This window comes from Cynoglossus semilaevis, chromosome 7 (genome assembly GCF_000523025.1).
Source record: "Cynoglossus semilaevis isolate Cse_v1.0 chromosome 7, Cse_v1.0, whole genome shotgun sequence".
NCBI classification, from domain to species: domain Eukaryota; kingdom Metazoa; phylum Chordata; class Actinopteri; order Pleuronectiformes; family Cynoglossidae; genus Cynoglossus; species Cynoglossus semilaevis.
The window spans coordinates 12388609-12397724 of record NC_024313.1 but is presented as its reverse complement, the minus strand read 5'-3'; positions in this window follow the sequence as shown (position 1 = coordinate 12397724).

The following is a 9116-nucleotide window of genomic DNA, read 5'->3' as shown; positions in this document are numbered from 1 at the left end:
GCAGAGAGAGAGACCCAGGCAGACAGAGAGATGTTCAAACAGACCTTTGAATAAATCACCCCTCCCTCACCCCCCCACCTCCGTGTCAGATGGTAAAAAGTAAACAGTAAATTTGACACATGTTGTCATGAACAGCCTTGGTCTTTGATGGCAGAACTAAAACTATAAATCTGTCTATGCGATGTTTTTAAAAAACTACAACAAAACGTCCATAATATAATTTAAAAAAATCATAATATTGAGATATTGACAGGATAGAACTTTTCTAATAAACAGACCTTCCTCCCTGTAACTCTGTAAACATTTTTGAAAAGTACATTTTGAGATTTAAAATCAAATAAGACAAAGACATGAAAGTTCTATTATTCTTTATTTCTGCCTTCGTTATCGTTACCATTCTCAACAATGTAATTGTCATCTTTTTATCATCTTCAGCTTCATCTCATATATATATATACATATATAAAACCACAGTGCTGTGCTGAATACTCCCAGTCTGTGCCGCTGCTCCGTTATAAAACCAAACCTCATATATTCCATGGTAGGAAGAACACAGTTCCTTTAATAACTGACCCACAAATAACCCGACTTCCTCCTCTGAAATCATCCTGAGTGATTGAGGTTAGAGATCTTCCAGCTCACGGGCATCGACGCCGGCTTCTAACGTGTTAAAAATAAACCTACTATCATGAAATAATCCCTCGTGGCCTGAAGGTTTGGGATTTTTTATTATATTATTATATTTCTTTGGGTGCCATGATTGTAAAGAACACCGCCTCCTGCTGGACTGCTGTGTACAGTAATGTGTGTAATGGTTATAAAAACATGGCCCGCGGTCACTGATCATTCTCAAAGGAAAACAATTAGCATAATGGTTGGGGGAGGGGAGGGGGGAGTGCTGTTTTATCCAAGAATACGACAGATTAGAGCTGTGCATAATTGGACTGATGATGTCATCTACAAACACGGAGCCAGATCTGTGTGTGATTGTGAATCACTCCTTCACTAGAATCGATTTATTTCACATTTGAAATTTAACCCACAAACCAATATTTGGTTCAAATTTCCCAATCTTCCTGTACCTGGTCCAGGTACGGACCGTGGGTCCAGAGCTGCTGGAAAAACTGGGTCACGTGGAAACTGGTAGAATCTCTGTGCTCAACAGGAAGAACAGGTTGTCTTTCAACCTAAAGGTCAGGGTTTGACACCTGGCTCCGATGGTCCTGTGTGTTCCGTCAGTGAGACCTCACTTCAGTCATGATGAACCGTCACGGCCTGGTTTATTTGAACAGAAACCACAATTACCTCCATATATCCGTGATGAAACAAAAACCTCCCACGACCCAAGTGTTGGTCCTGATCCAGTGTTTGGTGATGACTACAGTCGTCTACATGCCAGTGAAAGAGTGGATATTCAAACGAATTATGTAAATAAATATGAAACAATAAAACATATTTAGTACTTTGTGTTGTCATCATTTAAATATACAGAATATTCAGATTCTGGAGACTGTTTTTTTTCTTCCAGTAAACAGCTGCGGAGCTAGATTTAAATATTTTGGCTGTGTGCCTCGTCTCAGCCTCGCCGTAGTACTGCGTCCTGCGCTGCAGTTTGCTTTGTTCCTTCATTCGAAGTTAAGCTCATTCCTAATCTCCTTAATCTTCTGTCCAACTTTCCAAGGAATAAAAACAATGATAAATAATCAGCAGTCACACATATGCTGCGAGGATTTTCATTGGCTGCTGGTGAAGGTTTCTGTGGCCAACGTTCATGGACGAGAACAGCTGAAGAGACGCCAAGAAACTCGGGTTTCATTGGACAGTACGATGATGAGAGTTTGACAAATTCTGTTGACTGAGTTGGACAGTACGATGATGAGAGTTTGACTAATTCTGTTGACTCTAAATTTTAAAAGTTTAAAAAAATTTAAACAGTCGTCAGACTTCCTGTTCAGCCGGCTGTTTTAACTATGCACAGAGTTAAATTCTATTTTTTTTTATAATTTTCCATTATTTATTCCTAGTTGTATTGTTTTTTATTGTCTAATGTGACACTGTTTTTTTATTTAACAAAGAAATATATATTCGATCACATTTGACGTCTTTGGGAAAAGAAAAGAAAACTTTGCCACAGGTTGACACTGCTGACACAGCACATTCTTTTTTTTTTTTTTAACAATGCCTCCTTTTGCCATGAGCTCCAACCAGAGCAGCATGTTGGGGTCAAAGGTCTCTCGGTGCAGCGCCACCTCCTGGAGACCACAGAACAACGTCAAGCTTTTTTTTCTTTTTTCTTTCCCACCTCCCAGGAGCCGTGAGTGGCTGCTGGTTAAGTCCGTGTCTTCACCATGAGCACGGTGAGACACACAAGTCAACATGTGTGACCACTGCCCATGCCAAGGGATTAATCCCCTCCGTACCCCTGCCCTCGCTGCAGGCTGGCAGTCGGTAAGAAGTGGCAGCTTCTGCTGTCGGAGACTCAGCCTCTGTGCCCCAGAGAGAGAGAGAGAGAGAGAGAGAGAGAGAGGGAGGGTGCTGTGGGAGTGTGTGGTTGTGGGCCGCACTCACAGAGAGAGCAGCCAGTGTCATGTGGGTGATGTGTTGTTGTTGTTGTTGTTGTTGTTGTTGTTGTTGTTGTTGTTTGCAGATCACTAAGGAGTAAATGCGAACGTTACACAACGATTCACGTGATGCGTTCACTGGTCGGACGCAGTGATTAACATCCAGCTTAAACAACTTCCATAATGTCTTTGTAATTGTGGTCACATTTCATATCAGTGTGGAGCGGTGATGGCGGCTGGTGTTTACAGAGCACGGCTGCTGAAATACTGCTGTAAATGGTATTCAATAATGAACCAACTGACTGTTACTGCACGGATTGTTTGATGAAGATGTCGTCCTCCAGTCTTCTTCACTTATATCACTACAGTCGTCACATTGGAAAAGTGCTAAAGCTAAACAAAAGAAATAGCCTAATTACAAAATACAGGTAAGTAATAATAATAATAATAATAATAATAATAATAATAATAATAATAATAATAATAATAATAATAATAATAATAATAATAATAATAATAATAATAATAATAATAATAATAATAATAATAATAATAATAATAATCATAATAATGCAGAGACTATCTGGTGGACAGGCCTGCATTTGATTTTTTTTGCTGTGAGCTGATGCAACATCGAGTTTCCTCCTGAAACCTGGGCTTTAATTGTGGAACATTAAGAGCCTCATGTTCTCCACCAGTTTAGAACATGGAGAACAATGTTGGTGTTAAACATCAACAGAGGTTAAGAACTAACCAAGAGCTACGTACACCATTAGTTCTGACTAACTTTGTCCAACCTGACCTAATCTAATCTAATCTAATCAGACATTAGAATTAGACAAAAGCATTAATAACTCTCTAATGTTTTGTAAAGTATTGAAAAATGATTTAAAATTTTAGTTACTGTTTATGTAAAATGTACTGTGTTTTAGTCTAATTTAAAATACTACAGGGAGTTCTGGGTTTATTAGCTTTAGACCAGGACTGCTCCTATCCACACACACACACACACACACACACACACAGCTGCTGATTTCATTCATTTCCAAAAGCCCGTCAGTCAGCTACAGACAGTAAAATATTCATAGTGAACGTTGAGTTTGGCGGCGGCAGCGGTGGCGGCACAGGTTTATTTGTTTGTCTGCTCAGGTGTGAAGAGTAAACAGGACGGAGGAGAAGTCACAGTAATCTGTGTGTCGTGCCACTGCTCTCTTCATCTCCTGTGACATTAACACTCACGGCCACAACAGCCGTGGAACGACACGAAGGAAGTGCCAGTCAACCTCACCGCGGCCACGCTGCACCAATCCTGCGTCAGGTGTTACTCTGCAGGTTTATTTGCCCCAGAAAACAGATAATTAATTAATGATGTTTTTCATTCTGTGTTCAAATGCTGTCACATTAAAAATAAGAGGTAAATGAACAACAGCAGCAGCAGCAGCAGCAGCAGCAGCTCATGACTGATTCATCTGTCGCTCTGTTGCTGCAGAAGTCAATTAAAGACTTCATCTCCTCGTTTGTTTTGGGGATTCCTTCCTTCGACTCTTTAAATCAATTTCCACTTGATTTTTCCTCCCAACACAGGTTAAAGTCCCAGCAGCCAAAGACCAGTGGAGAGGTCCACTCAGACTGACCACAGAGGAGACGCCTGGACAAACATGAAGACGGCAGCAGAGCTGCAGAGACGGCTGAGGACGTCCTCATTAATGTGACAGGAGCTGGTCAGAAGACAGAGGAAGGAAGGAGGGACGGCTGAGTTCCTCATTCACTCAGGGGGTGGGGGGGGGGGGGGGGGGGGGGGGGGGGGGGGGGGGGGGGGGGGGGGGGGGAGGTTGTTGGATGAGGCTGTAGATTTCCCTGCTGTGTGATTTCATCCTCATGTGCGCCTCCTTACAGGACACGAGGAGTGTGAGTAGGAGTTTTTAATGTCAGAAGTTTATTATTCATGACCAAGCAGAAGGAATGGAAGATGGTTTTGTTTTATGACCATGTTTTATTCAGCACTTTATTTCCTAAGTTCTGGAGTTTAATCACGCAGCCCAAACTGAAGTCATCCTAGTTTGTAGAGACCATGTTGGACAGAACATCCCTGAACGTCCCCGATTCACACCAGTGGAGTTCATTATATCATTATTATGACACGTGAATAGTTTTATAATAATTCCTATAAAACTCAATCCTTCCACCTCTCTGGACAGGGTGTTAAATTACACGTATAGCTCCCCCTACAGGAAAACAAATGGGAGCTCTCCTAAACCCACATTAACTCAAACCTCTGCCTTGAACATTGACTCTGAGAACTGGGTCATGTCTGGAGGATGTGAGTGGTCTGCAGACTGCCTGACCATAATTATCTGAATCAGCTCCATGACCAGTCCAATAGAGTCTAATGGAATTAAAAAATCACCAGACACTTGAGTGACTTCAGGAAAGATCAAGACATCTGACTGAGCGACGTCAGGTGACGAGCTGAAACAAACAGTCGTTCAGGAACCAGAGCAGAGCAGCTGTACTAACACATGTGACCAGAACGACTGGACCCAGACCCTGTCTGGACCGGGGTTTGGGTCTTCCTATAAAGGACAAGAGTCCTGCCATAAATATGATCTGGATGTTATGTAAACAACGTCATCCTTCATTGGAGTTCCTTTTCTTTGTTTATTGTTACTTTAGTTACAAAAATCTGACACAAGGACAAAGGCTATGGGGGGGGGGGGTAAATAAAGTCAATTCTCATCTCATTTATTTATTCTTCTCCTCTCTTTTCTTAGAATCTTTACAGCCATGAGATTTACATTAAGTCTGTGACTAAAACTAACTTCAGAAGAAAGAACGTTTCGTGTAAAACCAATTTGTACGCGCGTCTGCGACTGCGGCCACGATCCACCACGTGTTAAAGCGAGTGGAATAATTTGAGATGTTCTGTGTAACTGGGGTCTGAAGGTCACGTCGCAAAGAGCGCGAGCCTAAAGTGAGCTGCTCAAAGACAAAGAGTGGTAGAGCTGAGTGAGTCAACCCCGGCCACTGATTCAGCCGCGATACTTGAGATGTTCTGTGTAACTGGGGTCTGAAGGTCACGTCGCAAAGAGCGCAAGCCTAAAGTGAGCTGCTCAAAGACAAAGAATGGTAGAGCTGAGTGAGTCAGCCCCACTCTGTCTGACCTCTGCTCCATTCTACATCAACACCGTCCTCTGCCACTGATTCAGCCGCGCAGCGTCATGTCAGGGAGAGGGGTTGTCATGAGTTTAGGGGAGGCGTCTGCAGGAGTTAACACTGGGAGCTCACGCTCACCGTGTTGTCTGTGCTAGAATGAATCATGGCCTCTCCACACAGAGTCTCCACACAGCCTGGTAAGGTGGTGTCGGCCGTGTCACAGCAGATCACAGCCATTCCCTCTGATGTGCTGTGTGGACAGCCAGTGGCTGGAAGCACATGTCAGCCTGGAGCAGCTTCACCCGTCCTCCTCATCATGTTGCCTCATCGCCTCAAGTTACGGACGAAACCAACCGGCCAGGTTTGTTGTGGTCTGAGAGCGAGAGAATGGAGCGTTGTTGTGTTCACTCTCATGTGATCCGTCCCAGATATGCAGTGACACACACATGATGGTGAAGTCATCCACGGATCCCTGCCAACGAGCCGGTCAGGACCAGCGCCAGCCTTGAACACAACCAACAAATTTGCATTGTTTTATGAAAAAAAAAAAAGAAAAAGATGGCCACTGCGGTACTGTGGAGCGTGGATAATCAGGCGGCAAGTGCAGGTTGCATAAGAAGATAACTGCCGTGGGGGGAGAGTCTCCGCTCCTGCACCACAGCTTCTCCTCTCTGAGTGTCTCTCAGAGAGGCTTGGCATCAGTGGCTCCCCTGCTGGAGGAGCATCGCCACAGGAAGATGCTCACACACTAGGATTATCCATACAGAGGGAATTAGGGAAGCAACAGGAGGTGAGGGTGGGGGGAGGGGCCAATGCTAAAAGGCCCTGAGGGAACGAAGGAATGTAGAGTGAGAAATAAAAAGAGTAAGAAATTGTTCTTGCCCACGGGGCAGATCTGACCCGTAAAGGTCAGATGATGGTTGATGCTAACTGTCACCTCCACAATTCTGGATTAAGGATATGGTACAAATGGTGCAAATGAAAAGAAGCACAGAGGCGTAGATGACAGAAGATGATAAAAACAGATCGAACACAACTAATGAGTTGCTTTAATTTGAAACATTCAGTATAAAAAGTTCTAGATTTACTCCTTTTTTGGGCAAAAACTGAAAAAAAAAAGCCCTGAAACATTTAATCTAATTTTATTATAATCATATATTTTATCACATGCTTCTCATCATGGCTCAGAATGAATGTGTCAAGGATGATAAAAGCGGTTGCACGGCTACAGCGCCACCTACTGCTCACAGCATGTGCCTGAAATGTGCAGGAGGAGAGAGGAGTGAATTAATGGGATCTTTGTGCTTTTGTGATATTATGTGGTTTCGTAGAAACTGGGTTCCAGTTCCACGTCATTACACTGATGTCATAGACGGTAAGTGGTCTGCTTAGCACAGAGAACAGGATTCAAAAAAGGATTAACTTCATTCATCCACCAGTCCACGCCTCCGAAACACACTGTTTGGAGCAGAGCCTGGCGCCAATGAGTACAGCACTGAAGGCCCGTACCCAGAGGTCAGGTGATGAGTCTGGGAGTTTACCCAAGTCACTTCACAGAGGCACGGGTTGAGCAGCATGCTGGTCCCTGACCAGGCACCAGGGGGCAGAGCTGCTCACTTGCCCCTGGGCGACTCTGCCCTTCGCTCTGGGCTTAGCCGCTCGTTACATTAAGACAGGGGTCGGCATTATGGAAGCTAAAGAGGATTAGCTGATGGACATTTCTGGCGTTGTCGGTCAATTATCAAAATGAAAATCCATGACTGGGGAGAGCCACGACACAGGAGATCTTCTCTCGTTTCCTTATCTCCACTTCACGTCTCTATCGCTCTCTTAGCCACAGTCTGCCCTCGGCTGGTGTGTTTCTCAACACAGGCTCGTCTGTGAAATTAAAAAAATAGAGCATTTAAATTTTTAATGCTGCTAAAGTACACGACTGTACGTTACGCAACTGCACAAAAATGGACCGGCACATCAGCCATTCAGCCGTGTCGGAGTCTAACTCCCCCGACTGTGTGCACCATCTCAAGTGGGACAGTGAGGAGAAGCAGAGACTTACTCCTCATGTCGTCATCTGTGGACGTCACACTGTGGTTTGACAGAGGTGAGCTGACGGACAGGAAGTGAAGAGTAACTGCTTTATTGGGGTTTACTCCCACACTGCCTGCAACAGGAAGTACTTTTTGATAGAACATATGATCAACACAACCACACTCAAAATATCCTTACTAGTGCAATACAACATCATACTCATTTACATGTCTAGGTTTAGGTTTGATCTTTTTTACAAACCAATACAAAGAACATCATTTGTACATCACCCCACGTGCGTCTTCAGTATCTGGACGAGTACTGTAAATGGTATCCGTACTGCTGCACATGAAGGTCACTTTGTTTAAATCGTCATGACTATCGACTATTGATTATCTTTCATAACAACACAGAGTTTGCTGCTTTTAGGGAGTGGTCAATATTGCATTGCACTTGCCATAATATTTCAGGCCTGCTTTGAGGTAAAAGCTCAAACCTCACCTTTCTGGTTTGTTTTATTTCAAACCATTTCAGCACCAGCTGTTAACGTCATTCGAGCTTACAGACGACAGCAAACCAACGTGCTGAAGAGAACCACGGTTCTCTGTGAAGGATCTACCACAGGGATTCACACTACACCGAACATCCCGCCTCCATTCCATCTTTAATGTCTGCAGCACTCCTGCCTTATCTCACAACTTTCTCATCCACAGGCTGCACCTCACTGGTGCCTGGTGTACAACCACACGTGCATGAAAAGATAAAACAGAAAAAAAAAGGAAAAAGTAGAGCTGAACCATTTGACAGTGAGGTTACCATCTATTTGGATATGATGATTGTACTGTAATCCTAGTCCACCACTGGACAACTGCCAGAATTACACTCAGTCATCACTCCAGGGGCAATGCTGCTGCTGCTGCAGGGGTAGATATGATATGGTTTATTCAGAGCTGGAGTAAGAACTGAGAATGTCTCCATCTGCTGTTAACTCACAGTAACCCGTTCATGCAGTGGACGGTTTTGTATCTCACTCTGATACACGTGTGTATGTGTGTATGTTGTTTGATTTTCTGTTTGCTCTGAGATCTCCTTCAAATAACGGAGAACCTCAGAGGAAGAGTCAAGGCTGAGCAGTTTGGAGATGATGTTGAGATGGTCTGGACATGTGCTGAGGAGAGATACTGAACAAAGGATGTTAGAGATGGAGCTGAAAAAAAAGGAAGGAAGGCGAGAGAGAGAGAGAGAGAGAGAGACCAGAGAAGATAGAAGGACATAATGAGGACAAGAGGAAGAGGAAAATGGAAGGAAGAAGGAGGAGGTAGAAGATCTACAGTGATGAGGCAGCAGAGGACAAATAAGAAAAATAGGTTAGGA